Source organism: Gopherus flavomarginatus, chromosome 4 (assembly GCF_025201925.1).
Source record: "Gopherus flavomarginatus isolate rGopFla2 chromosome 4, rGopFla2.mat.asm, whole genome shotgun sequence".
Taxonomy (NCBI): domain Eukaryota; kingdom Metazoa; phylum Chordata; order Testudines; family Testudinidae; genus Gopherus; species Gopherus flavomarginatus.
In genome coordinates, this window is record NC_066620.1 from 146,197,983 (window position 1) to 146,224,667 (window position 26,685).

Sequence of the window (26,685 nt, forward strand, 5' to 3'; positions counted from 1 at the left end):
CTGAGGTATGAATATGGCTCTAAGAGGTGAAAACTATCTAAAGATTAAGCAAAGATGCCTGTAAATGGCATGTATCTTCATGGTTAAATTCTTACATACTGTTTGAACAAGCGGATTCACAGCTCTTGCTCATGTGTGGTTATAAAACCAAATCACCCAGAACATTTTGTTGTTGTTTAGAAAAGAAACTTAAATTCTAGCTGCAATGAAACATCACAAAGACAATAAGGATAGTCACAGTCCTAGGGCACTAGCCTTGGACTTAAGAGACTTGAGTTTCATATGAACTTCCTTTATGGACCTGATCCAGTCGGTGATCAGGCCCCTACATGTGATTTAGGTGGTTAAACACCCATCTTCCATGGTTTCTGAATCACTTTGGGACTTAGGTGGAAGACTGGTATCCGGATACCTATTGTGAGGCAGCAGGGCACATGTTCAGGTGGGAAATAGGCATTTGGGCTTATAGAGTGAGGCTGCAGTGTGCATTCCCAGCAGCAGAAACATGGGAACCAAATGAGTTTGGACACCTACAGGGTTAGGCAGCAGTTGAGCAGGAGTTTTGTGGATTTCAGAAGTACCTAAAAATGAGGATCATCAGAAAAATGTGACTAAGCTGCCTAAGCATCTTTGTGGTTCACACCCTTAGTATTTCTGTGCCTTAGTTCCCCATATATAAAATTTGGTTAAGATTACTTACCTCACAGGAGTGTTCTGATGGCAAATACATTAAAGATTGTGAGGTGCTCAGATACTATGGCAGTCAGGGTCATATAGATAGATAAAACTGTCTTTGATACTCTGAAAAAGACAATAGAAGTCTGAAGTTAGCAAACTGTGGCTATTCATGCAAATACTAACCCCATTTTCTCCCTGTGTTACATACACTTTACCAATGGTGCTGCAAAATCCTTTCCAAAAGTGCTGCATTTGAAACATATTTGTTTAGAAATATTAGACCTATATGAGGACTCTTGCGATTACATTACAGGAACTCATTGGGCACCTCATTTCTTCAGTGTGACAGGCTTTAAACATGAAGCCCCCCCATTGACCTGAATGGAAGTTGCCCGGTTTGCACCCTCTACATCAAGTTCAGTTCATGATTTCATTCAAAAATTTAAGATAAGATGCTAAGAAAACAAACTTTCTCTCTTCTATTTTCATAAAGGAATTTGGACATGAAATCTCCCTTTTTTTCCTGTTTCTTTACAATTTACCAGAAACAGAAATCAGCATATTTAAAGGGAGCAAATAGCATGAAGCAAGTTTAAGCTAGTAAATTCTGAAATGTTCTGCCGTGGAGCAAAAGGTGTATGTGCAACCATGTATAATGTTACTTGAGGTTAACGATGAAATAGATTGTTTCTCCATTTTCAGTGAAAGCATTTGTGAAAAGATGTATTGCTCTAAGTTGGAAATCCATGCTCTGAGACAGCTGCTGACTAGTAATGAGATCTAATGAGCTGTCTCTTTACTGGAAAAAATAACATTTGCAATAATAGCCCCTTTGCAAATTGTAAGAGCATGGGAGCAGAGACAACTCCCCTCATCCCAAGCTGATAGAAAGACGTTGTTATCAATTGCATTTCAAAGTAAAACCATTATCGGAATAAGATGAATATGATATATAAAAATATTGACTTTTTAAATTTGATTTTTATGTATTTTTAGCACCTAGCTACAGTTTTCATTTCTCATAAGTAATATTAACACAATATTTACATGTATCATAATAAGCAAAAAATATATATGTTTAAGTAGAGTTAGGTTTTGATATACACAGACACAAAGTGTTGATTCAAAATTGGCCCTGAGATTCTTCCCTTTAGTTAAATCACTGCAGTGGAAAGAGGTGGTGGCATAACTTAGGGACATAGGACCTGATTGTAATCTCACTAACTCCACTATTAATCAGAAGTAATTCTGTATTGCATCACAGCAGTTGACACTTATCCAAAAATGACAAGTTAGATCAAAATTGGGACCAGAGACCAATGACTAGAGTGTCAGTCTTAACTTTTTGAATTCCTGGCAAGTGTCTCACAGTCTTTATTATATTTAGCTATATTTAACTGCTGTTAACAGACTTTCCCATATTTAATCATGGTTTCATTGTACAGTATTTATTTTAAAAAGAAAAAAAGTCCAGTTTTGGAAGGTTCTGGAAATGAGCATCACTTATATTAGAGCTACAACAGGATGGAAAAATTGTCTGGTGCCATAGATAGCTTAGTTTTTTTCAAAACATGTAGTGTATTATTTACCTGTGATTCAGGCTTTCTGATATATGGGGTAAGTATTTGTTCTAGAAATATATGTATTATGTAAAGCAGCTGACAAATAGAAATTCTGAATCAGATGCTTTGATTTACTGTTTTTAAGTGGTTATTTTAAGTCTATTTATTTGTAGTGTATTTTAACAGGTAGGCAGGGATGGATCACCTATATCAAAATTCATATATATTTAAATTATGGCAATATATATTTAAAACATATATACAATCAGTGTGGCATGGAGAGAATAAAGATAAATTTGATTCCTGTAGGATCTGAGTTTACTCATGTTTTGAAGATACAATAGCAAGGATTTTTTGCCACTAATTTATGCAGTCTTTGATTAAGGTACTGGAGAATGAGTAGGTGATAAATGAGCCAAAGAAGAGAGCCCATATTGTTTCATCAATGAAATAGAAACATACTGAGAGCAGAAAAATTAATCAAGCTTTTTGTGTAAAGACGTCAGAATGTAAAGTACATTCTCCAGTTGAAGCAAACAAGCAAGCAAGCAGACAAACAAATAAACAAACAAAATTTAATGAAAAAAGAAACAGAATGCTGCAGAGACACCTGAAGATATCATAACAGAGATTGGCCTTCTTCTGCGTTCCTTGCTTTTTGTGTAGTTACTTTCACATGTGCAAGCTTGGTGTAAAATGTTCTGTTCTGACTTAAGAGTATTTTATCCTACAGCCACTTTGCACTGTTGTGAATGACTACACAAGGTCTAAAGCAGTGGAGAATCAAAATTTTTAAAGTTTAAATGGACAAACAACACAATATTTATTAGCCCCTACACCCATACCTAACATCTGGGAAGTTCTTGAAAATGCCTTTACATTAACATGACGCTGTGAATGCTCCCTATGCTTGAATGCTCCCTATGTTCCAACTAGTAAAAAAGAATCTCCTCCAAATGCTTCTTGCTCCTCATACATACTTCTGCAGTACTCCGCATTCCCCTCACCCGCTGAAAGTGATCTGATTCTGACCTATAACTTCTCCCATATGGGGCAATGCTAGCCTTTAACAGCCCAACTTGATATCGGAGCTTATTTATTAGATGGACCATCTTTTACATAACAATATGATGGTAGTGTATATAATGTTAGACTAAGTTGTCATTACAAAATGTAACAGTGAGGAATGTTCAAATTCTTGTTATTGCCAATAAGATAAGGTGGGTGAAGGGATATCTTTTACTGGACCAACTTCTGTTGGTGAAAGAGACCAGCTTTCCAGCTACACAGAGCTCTTCTTCAGCTAGGTGTTATTACCGGGCAAATTCATCATCACTGCTGAAGGCCACTGAATTCAAAGAGAATGGAGGAATCAGGCCCTTGGTTCTGTATAGATTGATGTAATAAAGTTCTTTTCCTAACTTAGCTCAAGCTTTTGCCTCGCTTCTCATTCTCTGATCTAAAATGTTTTCTCATACATTGAAAAGCAAAAGAAGAAAAAGAAGAATTCAGCCATAAAAAGATAAGCGTTATTATCTAAGAAATGTACCAATAGTCACTGAAATAGTGGAGCAAGCATAGTTAGAACTACCTGAATGACTATAATACGCTGAAACTTTAATTGTCTGCTACTTATGCTCCTCTATTTTAGACAATTGTCATATGACCATGTCACACCTAAGCCCTACCCAGTAGACAGATTTTATCATAAAAAAATTAACTAGCTAAACAGGCAATAGTGCCTCATTATTTTCTGAGTGGGCTGCGTTGCTCAGTCCATAGCTATAAAACTAACTGATATGGTGGGTACCAGTTAAAGAAATATATGCATATAATTATATATTTATTATATATTTATATAAATCCTAGGTATCAGTTGTCCAATTTGGTCATCGTTAAAAACTTCACAATTATCTATGATTAAAACTAACTTTACTGTAGCATTCATGGCATTCCTATATTTAAACTATACTTAGAAAGTTGCATTCTGCATATACAATGTTAATTGTGCTGCAAATATAGTCATCGTCAAGTTTTTGCATGATGACCATGGTACTTGCACTGTAGTGTGAATGCAGCTGTTAGATATGCTAATTGTGAACTGGGAGCATTGTCTGGCAGAGTCATTTAAAGTACAGTATGTGAAGAGTTTAAAGAAGATAGGATCAGATCTTCAGCTAGTATAATTGGCATAACTTCTTTGACTTCAATGGAGCTTTTTGGATTTATACTGACTGAGGATCTGGCCCACAGCCTTGAGAAAACTTGAGAAAAGCAGTTATATGATAGCAGCCACATAATGAAGATGAATGCCAAAGGAGCACATGCAGATAGCAAAGATATAGGACTGAGAAAACCTGACAACTTAAAAAATAAAAGGTGTATTAGTTTCATAAATCAGGTATGTCACAGAACTACCCAAGGACGTAGAATTTATTTTCATTTGTTAATGGTGGCTCATTACCTCCTTGTGACTTTATTTCACATACCACTTGTGAGTGATCAGGCCCCCGTCTCATGAAGATGGAGTTCATATCCTAGTATACCATACTGGCATATAAAAAAATGCCTTTGTTGATTATCATTTCCTTTTGGCAAGAATTTGATCTGAATATGTTCTAATTTAAAGTGTCAACTTCTATCATAGCTAGGTGAACACAAACCTTATGTACAGACTGAGAGTTCTGAGAATCTCTGCTTTTCACAGAAACTTCAGAGGTCAGCTGCAAATCTCTGATTCAAAAGACAAAGACGGTTCTTCGAATTTCTACATCTTTCTGACTTACATAAAATAGAGACTAGTTAACCATCCCTCCACCCACACACACTTAATATAATAATACCTATTAACTGATGGTGAGCTAGGGAATTTCCAGACATTCAAGGACAGTCCCTGCTCAGAGAAGTGCACAATCTAAGGACAGACAGGCAAGCAGACAGATATTAGGGAAAGGAAAACAACAATAGGCAATTTACATATATACAAGTAAACTCAAATCACCGAAGGCAGCTTGTCAGAAATGGGCCTTTAAGAGGGATTTAAATATGGATTAGCTAGGGTGAGGACTCGGGGAGATTGAAAACATACATAGGCATGGAAGTGATTGTGTGGTGTGGAAGATGTTTGCCTTTGAATGTCAAACAAAATCCTCTTAATAAATCAAAATGCAGTTACTAAATTGAGACTGGGATCATCTTTTTGTTGTATGTTTGTACAGCACCTAGCACAATGGGGTCTTTGCCCCTGGCTAGGATTCCTAGGCACTATGGTAACACAAGTGATAAATAAATAAAAAGAGGAAGTTAGCAATTTATTTATTTATTTTTTCATTTCTCAGTACCCTGAATAAGCTATGGTAAATGAATTGCACAGTGGTTCCCCTTATAAACCTTGTAGTTTTACTTTCGATAAATACATAGCACCACTGTGGTATTTATAGATTCCAAGGCCAGAATGGACCACTGTGATCATCTAGTCTGACCTCCTGTACTTCACAGGTGTAAAGGAGTTGACTCATTGGTGGTGCCATCTTGTGGTCAGGCATGGCATAGCAGCTCTCTCTGTGTTTCTCCAGCTAACAGCCAATCTGCCTCTGCAGTGGTCAGTCTCTTCCTGTAACTTGGCCCTCTGGCCAGGTCGCTTTAAAGTTCCGCCCCTTCCATGGCAGTCCACGAACAAAACAATGCAAATAAATGGAGTTAACAGGAAATAGAAGGGAATGATGGGATGGTCCTTCTGGCAGCAGTCATCTGGGAAACTCCTATCTACCTGCAAACTATTCATCAGTGGCTGAACGTCTGTTCTCCTCCATGGTGTGCCAGCAAATGAGCTGCTCTGCTCCCCTTTTAAGATCCTCCACCTTGTGCATGCCTTGGTACCTAGTATAAGAAATAGTTTAGTCTCCTGTGTGTTGTAATGGTTTGATCTTTTTTCAGTTGTTGGGTTTAGTGTGAAGGTGCTCGGTAGTGTTGATGGACTGTGAAACACAGGAGGTCAGACTAGATGATCTGGTGGTTCCATCTGGCCTTAAACTCTATGACTCTATGACCTTCAGCTTAAGGGAAATGGTGCATACTAAAGTAATATTTCAATGAAATTCTGAAATTCAAAAGATGTCAACCATCTCTATTCACTATCATCAGTACCAGTGCTATGAAGGCAATAGAGCTCTCTCTTACTGAAATATTAGGCAACCTAGGACGGGTACTATAGTAGGAGACTTCTGGATGTATCCATTAAAAATGGTTGAAAATTCCCAATCATCTCTATTTTATAAATTAGTATTTCTGGGCTTCTGACATTACTTCTGTACTGTCTGTCAATTTGTGTGGTCTTGTTTATAAATTGTATGGCCTCCAGGGCAGCGTGTGGCTTTCATTTTATATTTATAGAGACCCTAGCACAATGGAGCCTCATTCCTGGTCAGGGTCCTTAGGTTCTACCAGAATACAAATAATAATAAAAATAAAAAGCATTGCATATACAAAATATGCCCATAAAGCAGCCAGGGTTACAAGGGCTTGTCACAGCCTATTGCAGCAATATTTATCGTGATTGTTATCCGTTGTCTCTAATATTAAACAAATGTGTTAGGAAGTTATTGCGGTGTTAGCCTATGTTATTCTGTCGGTTCTTATACTGCATTTATTAACATAGTGTCTGAGCACTTCCACTTCCACTTCCACTTCCTCCCTCTGGCAGGAACCACAATCCAGGAGGGTGCTACTTATGCAGGAGAGTGGAGTGAAACCCCACTATCTAGATATTCCCTAGTGAGGCCACATAGGATGAGAGCAAAAACTAGCTGCAAATCACAGAACATTTATTATAAATGTAATGAACAAATTTTCCAGTCAGATTCAATGCCATTTACCTGAAAACTCACAAACACTGGTCATACCACTTTATCCACATTTTAAATGCTGCAAAGTGGATATAAAGGGCCAGACCCTCCACTGGTGTAAATCACTATAACTCTATTGAAGTTATGCTGATTTACACTCACTGGGAAGCTGGCCCAAAGTATGAAGTAATCTGGAATATTTATAGAATAATAGAATAACTGAAAATATATTGTGAATAAATGTCAGGAATCCAAGATATACTGAATAAAGAAAAGCCTAATAGCACAGATATGACTCTGTGTATGTTCAAAAAAGCAAAAGAGCTTGTGTTTCCCTTCAGTCCCAAAGGCTAGTGTCTGTGGAGAAAAAATGGTGGCACAGAAAACCAGTGTTTTTTTATTGCAGTCTCCATCTGTGATTTGGAATAACTCAATGACACTATTAGAGATGACCTTCAAAAAGTGTTGGCAAGAGCAAAGGATAATCAGCCAAAGGTTCTACTCAACAAAGCTTTCATTTTCTGCATTCTTCCACCATTTTTTTTGCCTACACTGTTAATATAATACCATGCGTACTTATTGCAATGTATAAATGATAAATAATAGTATACTATCTTGAATATATAATACTTCAGATTCCAGAAAGGAGTCTTAGAATGCTTCAGTGCTCCACTCTTCTACTTCCCATCTCTAAGAATTATGAGAGCAACACAGAAATTAAGTCTGAAGAAGTGGTTTTTTATCCACAAAAGCTTATACCCTAATAAATCTGTTAGTCTTTAAGGTGCCACTGAACTCCCCATTGTTTTTGTGGATACAGACTAACAGGGCTACCCCTCTGGTACATGACAGAAATTAAGTAGGTCTCAAGAGAGACCTAAAACCATACTGATGATATTGACACTGATTATTGTTTCTGCCACTTTTATTCATGTTGAACAGGGGCGACTCCAGGCACCAGCACGCCAAGCGCATACCTGGGGTTGCAAGCCACAGGGGGCTCTCTGCCAGTCGCGGCAAGGGCAGCAGGCAGGCTGCCTTTGGCGGCTTCCCTGCGGAGGGTCCGCTGGTCCCGCTGCTTCAGCGGACCTCCCAGAGGCTGCCACCGAATCCACGGCACCGGGGACCTCCTGCAGGCAAGCAGCCGAAGGCAGCCTGCCTGCCGTGCTTGGGGCTGCAAAATACCTAGAGATGCCCCTGATGTTGAATAACACCTTACTCCAACAGAACCAGTAGGACTACTCATGGACTAAGGTTATATTTTAATGTGGATAAGATTGGGAGAATCAGGCCTTAAGATTGTGAGCCCTTGTAGCATTAAATGACCCCAGGAGATGGTGCAATCTATATTTACAGTACGCTGTAACGTTATATATGTACAATACACTCACAGCATAAGCAGAAACAAAGTATACAATTTCAATCTCTCTTTTTTAAATTTTTCTGTTGTGTTTCTTGAAATTTCATAATGTAAGTCACTTATACGTAAGTCAGTGCCTGTCATCCTGCTTCAGAACATGTACTTATACGCAGCCACACCTACCAGTGTTGTCCACTGTGTGTTAAAATGCTGTGTTCCACTGCCATGTTGTCTATTTCTCAAGATGAAATTGCCACGCAGCCTGTCTCTTGTGCTTAACTACTTCCCTGTCATGACTTTCACCTCTGACTACATCTTGGCCGCTGACAAATCATTCTTACAGGAACTAAGGTAACAACTGTGATTATGAGTAATAATTTTAGGGAACAGCAAGAGTGGAAGAAAAAGGGGATTGCTATTTTCTTTTTCAAGATGAGCATTAGATGAGTAAGAGGTCTATTGCTAATATAAGTGATACTGAAAAGTCAGCTTTAACTGACCAATAGCTACAGTTTTTTCAGTGCCACATACTAATATAGATGAACACAAATCTCAATCTAAATTTTGAAAATGGCCCTTTTTTGCAAAAGGAAGTTTAAAGAAAGGGAACAACAAACAAGTAATAATATGCTCTGCATTGTTCATGAGAGCACAGTATATGAAACTCATTCTGTAAGAGCAATCTTTGTGAACTGATTGACAAGGATATAAAACTCTGGGTTTGAACTAACATGAATTTTACATTCTTGAAATCAGGCTCTGGATCAGAATTTTGTGTTCTGAGCATATTTGCATCTAATCCAAAGGCAGAGGCAGTGCTGGCTCCAGGCACCAGCCCAGCAAGCAGGTGCTTGGGGTGGCCAGTGGAGAGGGGCGGCACGTCCAGCTCTTCAGCAGCAATTCGGCGGTGGGCCTCTTACTCCCTGTTGGAGGAAAGGACCAGTAGCCGAATTGCCGCTGAAGACTGGAGCGGCGGAGCCTATCATGATTGCATTTATTGTTTGTTTGCCTGGTTTGGTTTGGTTTGGTTTTTTTGCTGCGTGGGGCGGCAAAAACCCTGGAGCTGGCCCTGGGTAGAGGGTAAAATTCTAGTCCTATTAATGTCAATGACAAAACTCCCATTGACTTCAATAGGGTCAGGATTTCACCCAGATGAATGTTACCATCTTAAACTAATGTGTTCAGAAGCATCAGCATGATCGTATTGAGCTAAGAGCTCATGCCACTAGTGAAAGTGCTGTCTCTTCTTCCCTGACAAAGCTGACTCATGAGTGCTTATTAAACATTGCCCAGTGTAGATAAAAAATCTGGGATGAACTCAAGTCTTTAATCAGATAATTTTATTCAGGAAAGGTCCCCATTGACATCAATGGGAGTTTTGGCTGGGGAAGGACCTCAGGATTTCACGCTGTATTCTTAGTGTACTAATGTATATCTGTGCAATGTGAGGTTGGTTTTTTTGTGCGTACTGGACCTTTACCTGTAAAGTGGACCCCCTAGTCTGTTGTCTTGGGAATTTCTTGTGCATTAGTTCAAGATGGCTGCAGTTATAGAGCAAGGCCCCAGTACTGCAAAAACTTATGCACATTCTCAAGGGACAGGGACCTAAATCACATACAGTGTTCACACTCATGAGATTTTATGTTTGTTTCTTCTTTTTTTATTTCTTGTAATCTAAAGCATGTAGTGCATGTTCACTCTGTCAAGAAAAAAAATAACACATGCAACTCTAAAGGGATATAAAAAGATAGCAATCATATAAGCCATTGTACAAACATGAGTACCCAAAAAAGAATGAAAATTAAGTCAAATACAGTCCAAATCTAGCTATCATATACATCTAATCTCAACCCCTCCCCCCAAAAAAAACCCAAACCCCAATTTATTTATATTACAATGCATTTTCTGTCTGTCTAATTATTGAAGGGAACACTGGAAACCGTAACGAGAAATGTAAGAGCCAGTTTCAGGTCTTTTGTTTTGGAAGAGAATTTCTCTTGACATCTTCTGGGAAATTTCCTCAAATCAGCTAAATTGAAGGAGATCCTTCTGTGTTTTATAACTCATTTGTTCAAAAGAGGCAATCTCTGCATGACACAATCTTGAAGCGTGGGAATGAATTTTGTACTCCATTTTCATAGAAATAGCTTTTTAGTATAGGATAAAGCTGTGAACAGCCACTTCTTCACTATTCCTATGTTGGCTGTAATACAGGAATATTTGTTTAAGTATTAACAGAGGTGTAAATGTTCAGCTTTTGAAACCTAAGGGGAAAACTGCCATGCGGAAGTGGAGAAGGGGGAATTGTGCAGAGAAAGGCATTTTCCTACAAAGTCAACAAAAACCTACTTTCCATTTGAAATTATAGCAGGTTGTATCTCACTGCCCCATTTTGTGGGAACTTTCTGTTTATCTGATATCTAAGTTTTTATATCACACTCGTTGTAATAAGAGTTTGATACATGTAACACTGGTGAATTTCACTGGTTCTTACAATATTATTTGTTTTCAGGAAAACCAACAGAAGTACTATTCACTTCCAGACTGGTGAGGAATTCAGGAAGCTTTTTTTGTTTTATTTTCATGAGTATTTTAGTTTATTTCTTACATCATATCATAGGGGTGTGACATACCCATCAGCAGGAAATCACAGTGCCTTTAAAAGCTATTGCAATCCTAATGAATGGTTTACCAACAGATCAATTTTTCTCCTCTCTCCCTATTTACAATAACAAGACTTTTTTTAAGAACTTCACAGACCTTCTACTTCTATTTTTATTCTTCTTTTATTCCTCGTCTTATTCCAAGAACTGAGAGAGTGATTCAGTTTTAAAAAAAATAATGATTTAGTTACCTGCAGTGTTAATGGAAAGTCTCAGATGCATGAATTACTTAGATCTGGTCTGTGTTTGATTAGATAGAACATAGTCCAGGCTAATATGCAAAACAGAGTCTTGTGTAAAAGAGAAAAGAGAGTCTAGAGCTGGCTTCCAGGCCTACCAAAGCCGAAGACTACCTGAATCCCAAAATCTCAGTGAAGGACTTTGAGAGCCTCTTAACAATGTTGTTGAGTTTGAGAGGGTATCCTCTATAGTCTTATAGCCTGCCTCACCCAGAAACACCTGTAAAGACACATATGCCTCAGTAAATGATGAATTAGAAAACCAAGAGCTCATTGATGTCTGTCTCATCAAGAGTACAGTCTGTTTTGTGATTCTCCTACACAGTCTATATTAGGATCACTAAGCCTTTTACAGACATTCATAAGCATTGCATCACAATGCTTCTGCAGGGAAAATGAAGCACGGTATAGTTAAAAGACTTGACCAAGAGCACACAAGACATCTCCCACAGAGTTGGGAATAGAACTTAATTTTTCTCATGCCCCACAAAACCATCTGTCCCCCTTCATCCAATATCTGATTTAGTACACCTTACCAGCTGTTATTGACTAGTATGCATTCTGTTACATTTGGGTAGAAGCAAGCAAAGAATTACTCCATTAGGTCTTTCTAGGCAAAGCAATCCTCTAATGCAAGGACCAACCACATAGTTCATGTAAACTGGCATCCTTTCGTTTTTTTTTTTAAAAAAAGATGAGGCTTTCATTTCTGGCTGATAGAATTTATCTGCAAGATGTGAAAATTGCAAACATATTCATCACTATCCTTCCTTTTCTGGTCATAATAATGGGTGCTCATACTCAATGTGATTGCATTGTGTCTCTATCAATTTATGTATGGGAATGATACGTTCTTTTCTATTAAACATCTCCAGGAAAACATATTCACAAACAAGCAACCCTTTTTGTATCGTAATGAAATCTATTTTGCCACAGTTAAATGAATGCTACAATGTGTCCATTGTTATTATACTGGAATCCAGTGCGAAATATCTTTTTATACAAAGATAGCATCTGCTTGCAGAACAACATGCATTGTTTTGGTGAAAAAAAAAAAAGTAGTGCACCAGTGACGTTGAGTTAGCATCAGAGGTGGCAGATGGGATGGCAAAGAATTGTTTAAGGAGGTGACTGTAAAAATTACCCCTCTCACATCTGCCTACTAAAAAAAGTAAAGTATCACAAGGGATGGAATTTGTTAATTTTAAAGGTACATTTGGCTATGTGTTCATCCCTCTGAATTATTAGTGTATATGACTTTTAAGAACAGGAATAGTAACAGTAATAGAAATACAACCCAGTGTAGTGCTTCTGTTTCAGAAATCTACTGGGCTGGAATGGAAGCTAGTTATACCATTACATCCCCCACTCCACCTCATTGAGCCTACCTAGACAGCACATTGGCAATGCTATGCCTCCTGATGGGTCGTAAATGTGCTCTGTGAGCTGTTTTTCTTCAGATACTATATCATGTTGTAAGTTTGCTGCTAATCAACAGCTGCAGTAAAAAAAAATATTGAAAAAATGCTGCAGTGTTTATGTGAAACAGACAGTTTTAATGAGATTATATAGTCCTCCAGGTGCCAAAAATAAAATGCAGGAAAACACTTCATTTGAGATGAATAGGTAATAAAAATATTATACTGAGGCTCAGCTCCACTTTATCATGTGCACATGCAAGGGCCAGAAATGTGTTAGCATGTGTGGATGTGATATACAGGCATTTTCCTTTGATGCACCTATACAGCAACATGATAGTGCTATACATATTACTGGACCACTGTTCTGTAATTCTCACTCTTTCTCTGTTTACAGATACATGTATATCAAGGACGTTAGGGAGCTGAGCATTACTGAAAAACTCATCCACTCAAAGGTGAGAAAAAGAGCCACCTACTTCCTATACAGTAAAAGAGAGACACAGTGGAGCTTCTTTGTTCCACACCAGTCAGAAAGGGTGGATGGGAAGATGGAAGAGGTTGAAAGAGAAAAACATGGATAGTATAAACTCTCCTTTTGCTGACTCCAGGCTTTTGCTAAAGCAGGTGCTGAGGTGAGCAATGGCACAGGATGTGGGGGAGTGCAGATGCGGGCATGAGTGTGGTATAGAAGACCCAAAGGGAAATGGAGGTGAGCTTGAGTCTAGGAGAGGGAATGGAGTGGTTAAATGGCAGAGGCTAGGAACTAGGTTGGCACATGGAGAGGTGCGAAAGGGTTGTGCTCTCTGGTCTTGTACTGTGGGTTTTGGAAGAAGCTGCAAGAGGTGTGGGCACTGAGGTATGCAGTAGACTGACAAGGCATGGAAGGTGATGAAGGATATGCTGGGAATCTGACCACATGGAGTGGGAACATAAAAGGGGGAAAATAACTAAATGGCATAGCCGAGGGCACAGAATAGGAGCCAAGTACGTAGAAGGGGATGCAAGGGGTGTTCAAAAGTATTGGGGAGTATTTGCTGATGTGCTTGCAAGAGACTGGGGCAGATATAAACAAGGTATAAATTGAGGAGGCATGAATAGGGGTGTGCAAGTGACAAAGGTGAATATAGAGGGGGGATGGAGAGATCTGGCAAAGATACAAGAATATATAAGGGTTTACATTTTCCAGCTATCAAACTTCAAGTTTATAAAGTTTTCCATGTTGATAAAACATCTTCCTCCATTTCCCTCCATCATCCACTATTTCCATATCCCATCCCAATAAAACACCTCCCCTCCCCTCACTTTCTTATGAGGGTCACTAAAGTAGACAACCTCTTTCCCACTAAAGTCACCAGGAAAAGGGGAGTCTTGATTTGTTGAGTCTGAAAAGATTGTTCTGATCAGTGCTCCCCTATGGAAGACCTTATATACAGACTGGATATGGGCCCCAGTCCTGCAAACACTGCTGCATGTCTTCAGCTTTAAACATATGAGTAGTTCCATTGATATCACTAGATCTACTCACTTGCTTAAAGTAATTCTCATGTAAGGTATCTGTAGGACCGAGAGCTTCAACTGTAAATGCTTACTTCAATTAGCCTGTCAGTTCTTATTTAAAAACTCTAACCAGAAATTTACAAACAAAACCAGTGTTAAAAATTGAGATTGTAAGTGTAGTACAAAAAATTATACTTTCTTGACAAAAACTCTTTAGGTAAAAAAAAAATTAGTTTAAATCTTAGCAAATTAACAATTAAGGGATGCAGCCAGTCCCCCACTGCCATATAATCCTCCTTCACTCCCTATAACTACAAATGATGTACATTATCCACTCAGACTTAAATTTGATCCCTAAAATTTGCTCAAATATTTTAAAAGACGAACAGAAAATTTATACTAAATGAAATCCCCATTTCTTAGTCAAAGGATCCATTTTAAAACACTAGAACATAAGCATATGCTGCAATATCAGTCACTACAAAAAACTATGCTAGTGGCTAAATTGTATATTTAATATAGTTCATAAAAGCAAACTTGCTAACTGTACATATAAGGACATCCCTCCAACACTATGGCCCCAATGCTGCAATGGATTGCACAATGGCAGACCCCTGGATCCCACAATGATCTTCAGTGGGACACTTCACAGGCAAAAGGTGAAATGCATTGCAGTACTGGAGTCTCTATAATCAATACATTTTGTAACAAATTCCATTCCATTGCTATCCATCAAATTTAAAAATAAATAATCCACTCCATCAGTAGCCTCTTACTATATTCCTAACAAAATCTTTATTACTGTCTTTAATAGATGATATATAAAGTCAATAAGATTTTTCCAATGATTTGATTTTATTACAGTCCAAATAAGCAGGCAAAGTTAAGGTTGGATAGTTGTGTATGTAAGCGGGATGATAGTGATTATATGGCAGAGAGGAACTGCTGAACTATTTAATTTTTCATTCCCATACTTTTAACAGTAGAACCTACTTTATATATAGCACTTTCCTTTAGTAGATCTCCAACTGCTTTATAAAGGCAATAACAATCATTACGCTTACCTTAATGATGGAGAAACTGAGGCACAGAGATTGTGCACTAAATCAGTGGGCTTTGGATCAGTCTTCTACCATTGATCTACAAATTAAAATACTGGCAGGCTTCTGAATGGTAATTGTAGTCAAAATTTACAGTCATAGCAAAATGGGACCTATTTAGCCATAGCTCTGAATTGACCTAAATATGATATATGGACAGAATATAGATTTAGGACCAGATTTATAGATTTGATAAATTTGTGTCATTCTGTCTATTTCAGTAGCACTATGCTGGTTTACTCCAGATGAAAACTTAGCTCTATTTTTTTAGACTAATAAATTGTATTGCTATATGTTTTGATATATTAAAATGAGTCAGTCATTTTTCAGCTAAATAAAAAATCACAGTAGCATTTGTAATGAGGTAGCCTCCTTATTTCATTGTTCACTTTTGCTGAATATAAAGCTTTGTAAAGAATAATGTTTGTTCTTTTATTTTAAAATGTTAATACCTAATGCCTAGGAAATATTCTGTTGTTGTTGCTGTTTTTAGTACTTAGAGCACTATAATTTCCATTCATGGATGGAATGCAAAATGTACTGTTTGTATTTATAGAGTTAACAACAGCTGACTCTGTTGTATATATTCTTCTAAGCTTCTGAGGTCTTGAGTCATCAGAATCACCCAAGGAGAGATTTGCAGTATATCAGAGTAGGCACTCTTTGTACTTGTTCTTTCCCTGTAAACATATTGTGTAAGTCTTGTTTAAATGTGCTGCTGGTGTTAATTTCAGTATTGGTGTATTTAGTTTCCTTTATATTTTCTGGGGTCCTGATAATATAAAAGATTCCCCATTCACAATAAACTTGTATTTTCTTCACTCTGAAGTGTAGTGCTTAAACCCACCCCAGTCTCCTTGCTTTGAAGGATATTATATGTTATTTTGTGACTTAAGCACAGGGACAACCTGACCTAATCTATTAGAGCTACAAATTTTAAAAAACTCTTGGACAAATTCTGTTCCTATTTACACCAGTGTAAATCTGGGCTAACACCTTTGACTTCAGTGAAATTACTACAGATTTACCTTATTGTGAAGGTGACCAGACTTTGATTCTCTGTGTCTATCTTTTTTTCTTACCCTAAATACATTATAGATGTAGTTAAGACTTACAGTGATTTTATGTGGGTCACATATAAGACAGGAAAGTTCACTATCAATTTACAGCAGTAACATGTTTTCTTACCCCTGTGTTTGGCAGTGCCAATTGGAAGAGCTTGGAGAGGGCATGAGATTCAGCCATATCTGTATGAAAACATTAGAGACAAATGCAAAATTGTTGAGAATCTACATTCTATCTTGTAGCTGGTCTTTTTCCTTCACATTTGATTTTAAAATGGGAAGGAAATGAGAATGTATGCCTAGTTTATATTTAGGTTTGGAAGGAGAGTAAGAGAAGTGTGGCTACAGGGGACAACATTTAATGTTATGAGTTTGTGAATTCAGTGCCTGCGATGTTCAAGGACCAGCAGTGCTATCTTGTAGCAGGCAGTATTAGTTAATACTGTTAAGCACTTTCACATGGACAGTTTTGTCAAGGTATTGTAGCTTGACCTGGAACATCCTGCATACTTTAGCTCCCATGCCTCTCTCAAACAGAGATTATAAATTTACAGTTTATGTGATGGTTTTGTAGAAGACACCAATGGTCAATATGGACTAGTATGAAATTGGCAAGCTCAGGCCTATTAAAAGTTAGGGCAACATAGCTACATCAGTCAGGGGCGTGAAATGTAGATGTAGCTTCTGTCAAAGTAGCTACCATAATTCAGCAAGATGATATTAGTACTATGACAAAGATTGTTGCCCCATTTAGTATTTTGAGGGACAATTAAATTAAATTTATAAATATTTGATGTATGATTGTGTTCTACTCCATGTGGGAAGGTTAGCCCAGTTCCTCTAGGAATTAAAAACAGTAGTGGTGATGATTAAGGTGAATCACTGAGACCGAACAATCCTAGAGAGGTACCAGCCCCTGGAGAGCTTTGCATATACTGATTTAACCTGAGTTATCCAGTGACTCAGACAAAGAAAGGGCTTTGATATAAAGAGGCTGAGTTTAAACTGTTACAGGGCCTAATTTCTGATCCAGAAAAGGCATATGAATTTTTTTCCAATGGGAGCCCAAATTCTGCTGAAGGGTTGGAAACACTTTGGCCTACTAGAGCCCTGTAAGACTGATGGGCAACTCCTGGTGTGTTTAGTGAGTGTTTAAATCAGTTTATTGTTTTTATTATGTTGTCACTGGGATGTGTTTAACTTAAGAATAAATATGCTTACTTAGAAAAAAAATGTGTTGCAATACACTGTTCAGATCCCTCAGGGAGAGAGCAACGCACAGGAGCAACGCAGGGAGACTGCCTTTCTGGGGATATCACAGTGGAAGGCATCTGAACTTCTGGATGCTTATCAAACCAAAACAAATTTCTGAAGCTTTGAGGTTTGCCTGTTTTCTACAGCATGGCACCTGGGACAGACAAACAGACATTATTTTACAGTAACAGTGAAATACAGGTGCAGCCTTATTCCATAATTAAAAATATTGTAGCTACTCCGTGGCCATGGACAAATTTATTGTCAGGTATTAGGAGATGATAACTGACTCATCTACTCGATGCAGTGGGATTTTCAAAAGCATTTAGGGTGATTATTAATAGATTCATAGATTAGAAATCCAGAAGGGACCATTGTGATAATTTTGTCTGACCACCTGCAGCACACAGGCAATTGAATTTCACCCAGTAATTCAGGAGTTCTCAAACTGGGGGTTGTGATCCCTTAGCAGGTCATGAGATTATTATGTGGGGGGCTGCAAGCTGTCAGTCTGCACCCCAAGCCCCGCTTTGCCTCCAGCATTTATAATGGTGATAAATATATTAAAAAATGCTTTTAATTTATAAGGGAGGTCGCACTCAGAGGCTTGCTGTGTGAAAAGGGTCACCAGTACAAAAGTTTGAGAACCACTGCAGTAATTCCTTCCTCAAGTCCATATTTTTTTGATTGTGCTCCAGCGTATTCTTGAAAAAAGAGATACCTAGTCTTGATTTAAAGACTTTAACTAACAGAAAATCCACTAAATCCTGAGGTAAATTGTGAAGAAAGAAGCTTGTTAGGGGGCTAGCATTCATCTAGCTTGACCATATCAATAAACATTCTGTTTTAATTTATATTATTTTTCTCTCTGCACTTATTGGTTGGCTCAGTTTATAAGGAGAACTGTAAATAAATATTAGAAAGCTGTAGCTATTAAGCGGTTTGGTGTCATTCTGTCAGTAATTCATCCTGGCATATTTATTTTTGTGCTATACCTACAAGAAACTTGTTCTGTAAAATGCACAAAATCTAGTTGTCACAGATGAGTGCCCCATGCTGGACACTCACCAAGCTTTTGCATTTGGATCCTGCATGCTTCTAAGTCCACGGAGCCTGAGCAGCATCCAGGCACTGGCTCTGACTCTGCCATTTCCAGAGTGTAGATTCCTTGTCTGGTACCTATTCTCAGAAACCACGATCGAGCTGTGCTAGGTCCAAGACCAGTACTGAACCCTGAAAGTTTACATAGTAGTTTAAGCACTGGTTTATAGTGTAACCCCTCAGGGACACATGACAGTTATGGAAAGTAACCCAGAGGGTTTGAAAAGTAATTTCTTAAACACACTTCATTCCTAGAGAAAGCCTAGCCACTCACAAAAACCTGCATGCAAAACTCCTCCCAGTAGTGTCTTCCCCACTTGGGGAGCTTGCCGAGATTTTGGTCAGTCCTTTCAGGTTCCCCAAGCCCTCTCCTCCTGCTCAGACTTCAGGTTCTCTCTCTCTCTCTGCCCCTGCAACAAGTTTTCATTAGCTTGTTTGGGTCTTGTGGTCAAATAGTCCCTTCCAAATAAAAAAAGCATGTCCCTTTGTGTTCCTTGAACATTTCAGAGTCTGGGTTTTTATACCTTGCTTCTTGTTTCTTCTTTGCTGCTGGGAAATTCCCACTGCTTCAATTCTCCCTCTCTGCAGACAACCTGGGATAACAAATTTCCTTGATCTTGGCCAATCTTTTTACGATATGCATTGTATCGCCAGGGCAAAGTCATTCCATATTTACAATTTCTTTGACTGTCTTGTAGCTGCTTCCTTCTCCCTCTAAATTGTATATAGACAGATTCCCCAAACCATCACTCTAGTGAAATAATATCTGGAATGGGTGCGTATCAGAGGGAAAAGGAGGAATAAATAATCACAGTAGTGGGGATGATTGACACACATTAGAACTAAGAGCTAAATTGCTTGTGCAGATTTAGAATACTCTGGGTTCATGGTGGTATTTGCCTGCAGATGAAGAAGAAAATTTACAGTTGTGTCGCCTACTTGCTACTGAAGGGTTCAGTAATCTGGATAAATAGTGAAAATTGAAGGTGCTCTTCTGCTGTCAATGCATGTGCAGAATTCTCATTACCTTTAGAGGGAGCTGTGTGGGTACATCAACGGTAGAATAGACAACTCAGCATGGTCAAAATGGCTCTGGATGCAGATTGCACATGCATGAGGAACATTTGTGCTAAAGAAACTCACCTCCCCTTGACACAGAGAGCACCCTGCATCACACAGCTCACAAATAGTTTCCAACACTGCTAACAGAACTACAGTTGCTATCTCTGAAATGTGTGACACAGCATCCGTGGCAAAAGGTAAAAAGAAAAGAAAATCTGGATAATTCACTGAACATGTTTGAGAGATATTGTATTAGTGTGAAAATTGGGCCTCTATCTTAGTCATACTTTGGACTTCAATATTACCTTTCAACAGTGAACATCAAAGCACTTTGCAAATGTCACTGTAATTACTTAATTAAGCCTCACAACACTTCCCAGGTGTTTGGGAAGATGGATGCAGGAAAGTAGTCTATGGAAACATGAAAGAGTTGTGGAGTATAGGTATCTTGTGGGGGAAATAAGAGGGGCTGACAGGGCATAGCAACACAGTCTACACCTGGACTACTCTTTCCCTGTCAGCCCCTCACATAGGGATGAAGGAAGGGGAGGAGGCAGAGAGAAGCACTACCACGAAATGTCCATCCAGTCTGTGGTGCATCAGCAGGGACTCCCATTCTTGCAAACCACTAAAGGCTTCCTAGGTGGGAAAGGGAAGGAGGCACTAGTGCTTCTTTTATGTCTTCTGCTCTTGAATCCCTGAGTGCTCCTGTCCTAAGTGCTCTCCCCACCCCCCGACCCCGAGTCACTGGTGTCTGGTGGAGGACATATGAGGGCATGAAAAGTAGATGGGAGGACAATGCAACTTTGAAGGGAGTGGGAGATGGGGATGTGGATATCTTGGAGGAGAGAGCATGGGGAGGTTTCTAGAAGCAGAGAGGTCCTGATGGAGAAGGAGTGTTCTGGAGCTGCTCAGGGCTGCCATAGGAGAAGGTAGAAGATAACAGTTTCCTCCCAGCTCCACCTCAATACACCTTTGGTATTTTGACAAACTAAGCTCTCCGGTTGAGAACCACAGGATGTGTCTCTGTTTCAAAAGTCCAGGGAGCTCTAATGCTTCTAACTGCTCTCTCCTGTAGTAATGTGCTGCTTCTTACCTATCACACTTAGCCACCTATCAAAACCTGTCTGTCCATAACCCTGCTCATCCACAGTGTCTTAGGGATCACAGGATTTCAATAATACAATGTCTGTGGTGGATAGGAGCAATCAAGGATATTCAGACATCAAAAACATCACAAAGGAAAAGTTAAGGTTGTAGACAAATATCAGTGTTGTGAATGCATATTATCTTACCAGGACATCAGCGTTGGGGGAATGAAAGAAAGAAAAAAACCCTTCATACCTTAGAAACAACACTTTGGGGGCATGGACCAGAATTCACGTCACTCTCCCGTCAGTCACTCTCCCCCACCCAACCCAAGGTAGCTAATGATTCAACCAGTGGACCAAATTCGGTGATTAATCCTGGTCAAGTGCCACTTGAGGCATGTTGTGCATATGCTAAGAAGAACTACACTTTAACCAACAGGTTTCAATAGAAGTCCTAGTTTGTGTGTGTTGGTTTATACCAGAATATACTGAGACGACAGGGTAAATCCAGCCTTGATGGATGCATATGCAATGCTATTTATTTCTATTGAGTTACAGCTGCTTTCACCAGGGATCAAGCTGGTAGATAGATAGATAGATAGATAGATAGATAGATAGATAGATAGATAGATAGATAGATAGATAGATAACGATTTCTCTCTTAATACAGCAGTTTAATACTGAAATACATTAAAAGGAAGATAAATATAAAGCACTGTAGGTTTGACATTTCTTATGTTGCTCTTTACTAATAATCAAATCATTGATATGAATTAGTTTTAGAGCCTTCACACTAATGTAAGAAGCAACATAGACACACGCTGACATAAATTGTTCCCATGGTGTTTTCTGAACTTGTGAAACGGTACAAAGGAAGAGCAGCAGAAGGTATTTCATTTTATATTCCCAGCTCATCTATTTCATTTGAAAAATGGAGACTTCAGAAGACTTTTTTTTTGTTCTGATATCTAAGGATAGGGAATAAAATATAGTAGCAGAGAATCTTATATGCAGCATTAAAGAACATTTTTTCTGGAACAGTCTACAGTGGGATATATGCTACATAGAACAGATTTCCAATAAATCTGGGAAGGCACCGGGGGAAGGAGAGGTTAGTGACCCATGCTGAGTAATGGTATGACCTCACAATACACAGGAAGACAATCTCTTTAGTGTTTATTTTTAGAAGACAACTTTATTCTGTGCTGAACTGATTTTTATTTTGTGGCTAAAATACTGAAAATAAAAATGCTATTAATAACCCAAAAGGGTCAATTCCTAATGTACCAAAAAGGAATTAAGTTAGGGTTCTGGTGTCCCATTAATATGCACACATAAATCCAATTTACATCAGTGGAAAATTACTCATGTGCAAAGACTGAAGAATGAGTCCTGTAGAGAATAAAACATACCACTGACTATTTTGAATTAAGGCTGAAGTGAACAGTTTGCCCTATCAATGAGCTGAGAGCCTTAAAGTTTTTGTGCATATGTTCAGATGGAGCAGAGGAAATGAAATCAGTTGGATAACAAGTTAACAGCATTACTTTTTTAAGCGAGACTGCAGATGGAGTAGCAAATGAAGCTCGAGACCAAATTGTTAAATTGATCTAAGAGAATGAGGAAGTAGATATAGGAGGAGAGTGTGAATTAAGCATTAACATTCGAATATAGAAATTTTCTATCTTGTTTAAGCAATTCAGATTGTTAAGAAATGTTCTTTCAAAGTGGTGCTCAAAGTTTGCCCATTTAGCAACCCAATATCTCCTCCATTCAGACTGAAGAAGAGAATAGAGGAGAAGACAGTCTGCCCAAATATTCACTAAAGTTAGTAGCAGCATCTCAGCAGTATGTTTTGCAGTATTCAAACTCTAATGATTTTATCACAAATCTCATAATATTTGAGCTGGTGTTTTTCTTGAAGCCCCAGCTCCTGGAGTAAAGTGATTTTGTGAGAATCTCAACCATCATTAAAAAAGAAGTTTCTCACGCTCATGGTTGCAGAGTAAAAATTGAAAATGCAACCTGAGGGTAACCTCAAGACTCAGAATCAAAAGGCAATAAATAAATAAAATCCAAAATATACTATTTTTATAATAAATCTTTGGATTTTTAACCCACTTTCATAAATTTTTTTATACCTGACATTATTTTTGAACGGTTTGGGTTTCCCCTCTCCGAGACTCCCTTCCAGATGGACACCATGCATCTGACAAAGTGGGTATTCACCCACGAAAGCTCATGCTACAATACATCTGTTACTCTATATGGTGCCACAGGACTCTTTGCTGCTTTTACAGATCCAGACTAACACGGCTACTCCTCTGATACTTGACACTATGCAGTCTGGGTTCCTTGTGCTCTGTGGGGAATGTGAAGGGCCAAGGGAGTGAAGCCTAAGAACAGCTTCTCTATCCTGGATATCTGGTGGATTTTAAAGTCTGAAGATATTATTGTCATCTATGCAGCTTTTACACTCCTTAGGATGAAGTGAAGGGATCACTAGCAGAATGATGGAAACCAGTAACAGCCTGGTTCCTAAGGGAACCTCCATGCCTGGGTAAGAAGGGGCAGCTTTCCTTATTTAAGCAATTCAGATTGTTTAAGCAATTCAGATTCTTTCTTTGAGTTAGTCACTAAGTTCCCTCAGATCCAGCATATACCGTCCCAGCTCAGAGGTTTCAAATCCCTTCTGGCTGAAGAGTGAATTCATGGGATCTCTGAGAGTTTAATCTCACAGAATTTTCCAAGCATTCTTCCCTTTCCCTTTACACACTGTTTTCCCCACAAAAGAACAATATACTTTGAAAGAGAGATGAGGGGGATTTTTTCCCCCTTTATATGCATCTGAGAGATGGGGAGGGGAGACATCCAAGAGATGAATGTTTCTTCAGGTATTTGCTTTTTTAAAAAAGTCTCTGAAAATAGGAAATAGGTAGCAACAGGAGCACTCCTTTGATTGTTAATGTTTTGTTTTCTGTTTGTGTTTTATTTAAAATCTTTTAGCATGTGAGATTATTCTCATAAAGGTGAACCTATGATCCAACTGAAACTAGACAACAGGAAAGAGAAGGCAATATGAGTCTAGACTTAAGCTTAGTGACTCAAATACATATAAATTCAAAACTGAATAAACTGAAATACTGAACTTTTTATGTTGGGGGAAACAGATCAACTACCCCTTGCTAGCTATAAACAGAAAGATCAATCTGTTGTCTTTGCACTGACACAGTGTGTTTTGTTTATAAACCTGAAAACATATATTGTATTTATTAACTCAGACGCTACCTGCAAGCAGACCTAGAGTTTTTATTTTCTACTCACAAAGAATCGCTGCACAGTCAAGATTTTGCTTCAGATTAAAAGCAACAGCAGAACAAAAAAGAAAGAAAGCATCTAGAAGAAAAAGAGTAAATGAGTACAGAGTGTGTTTCTTCTGTAGAATGCTATATCAACTCTCCCTGATGGGAAAGGTGCTATAGAATTTTTTCTCTATATATTTTAACCTATTGAATATAAGAGGAAATTATATCCCTGAAACAGAATTCTAGAGGAAGTTTCTATACCTACTGAGACACTATCATTCTCCATTAAATGTCGTAAGATTTTAAAGTAATTAAAATAGCTCCCTGTTATATTTATATATCATTTGATTGATTTAATCCTTATTATATTCTATATGACTTTCCGAAAAGGGCTGCTTCATAAAATAGAAGAAAAGAAGGCTCCTTAATATGAGGTGTGGAGCAGCTGCTCAGCTGTCACCTGGTAAGGACCAATGAAAGCCCAAGAGGGCTTGTAGAGCTCATGCAAATAAACTACCCGTCCTGACCACTAGGCCTCTGTGTATGACCTGGGGCATCAGTAGCCCCCTTCAAGCCACCTTAATGTGCAAGAGAGAATGGACCTAGGAGTCAGGGGGCTGTGTCTGAGCACATTGAGAATGGGTGTTTGTTATGTGGGGTTGTGGGATTGGCTTGTTGGCTAACAGCCCCATTTTGGAGCAGTATTTAAGCTCTGGACATTTCTAGGTGAGGTTGGAAGAAGGGGTTGGTGTTTCAAGTGAGGAACCCCTCATTGGCATGCTGGAACATCAAGGGAGGCATCTTTGATGTCAGGGGTGGCAACTTATATGGGCCTGTAGTGCCTGGGCTCCAGCAAATTCAGGGCCCAGGGGTCTGGCTCCATCAATGTTTGGGGCTGTGTCTCTCCCTCAGTCCCGCATGCCACCCCCACACGCCTCCTCCAGAGCATCCCTCCCTGCTGTGCGCAGCAGGCAGCTGTCTCTGGCAGGCCCATGCTGCACTCTCTCACTGCCAGATACACAGGAGCAGCACCGAGGGCAGGCATGATGAGGCATATGGTAGCCCTCCCCCCCCCCCCCGGCAGGTGATTCTGTCATCTCGGGGGGTGGGGGAGAGGGTGGCATTATCCTGGCTGGACCTCCTGGGCAGCAGCCTGTGTATGTGTGTGCGGGGGTTGGGTGAGTGTTGGGCCAAGGAGGGAGGCCCCCACTCCCCTGGAGCTCACTGTTGCTGGCAGGGAGAGGGATGGGGGAAGTCTTCCTCTCTGTTCCTCCATCCCAGCCGTGGGGCAGACGGCCTGCTCCAGTCCAATTCCTTATCCCCAGCCCAGCCCCATGCCCTACACCACCTCCCACACCCAACCCTCTGACCCAGCCCAGAGCCCACACCCAGAACCCAAATACCCTCCCAGAGCTCTCACCCAGCATCCGAACCCCCTCCCACACCCAGCACCCCAACCCCCCACCTTTACCCCCTGCTGCACCACAACTACCTGCCCCAGCCCAGAGCCTGCACCCAAACTCCTCTGTCCCAGAGCCTGCACCCTCCCGCAACCGAACTTCCTCCCAGAGCCTTAGGCAGGTGTGGAGCGGGGGGAAACTGGACCCCATATGGGCACCACCAAAAAATATACAAACCTGCCGCCCCTGTTTGATGTTATTTCCCAGTGTCCCCACTGCTACATATAATAGGGTGCTATTAGTCTATGCCTATGCCCCAGGGGATCTTCCCCCAAGCCCAAGAGATAGTTTAGTGGTTTATCAGTCAAGAGCCTGGCTAGGGTCCAGAGCAGGGGGCTGGATTCTATGGCTACAAAGTTACAGGGTCATGATTCAGCCTAGTATAAATAAGCAGAGTGACAAAAGTGCAAGATGAGGAGAATTTGGATCATAAAAGCATTGTCATAGGTGAACCACTATAGAAGTAAAAACAGCTAAGGAGCTTGCAGCTTGTGTGTGAATGAATAAGGACTGCGGCCCAGATCCTCAAGGTTATGTTGGTGCCTAAATTCCATTGAAATCATTGGGAGCTAGAGGTCTAAATATCTGTGAGTATCTGAGCCTAATTTCCTCAACCCTGAACCTAGGACAGAAAAAATGGAACAAGAATTGCTGAAAGAAAAATATGTTCCTTAGTTTTCTAAAGGGGATAAAAAGTTAAATTCATGGAGGAACACTTCTTCTTCTGAGGAAGCACAAACAAATGATTTATAATCGGTGCCAGAGCCTGGGAAATGAAAAATATTGAAGACTTCTTCAAACAATAATAAATAAAGTATCATATATATTCCACGCTAGAGGAATAATGTGTTACCTGATATGGTCAATATATTCCCCCCAGCAGTATTTGAATACCAGATGTAAATTTGTGTGCACCTTAGGCCCCTTCTCATGTCTACATGTACAGATGGAAGGCGTAATTTTGTGTTTTAATTAAATATAGAA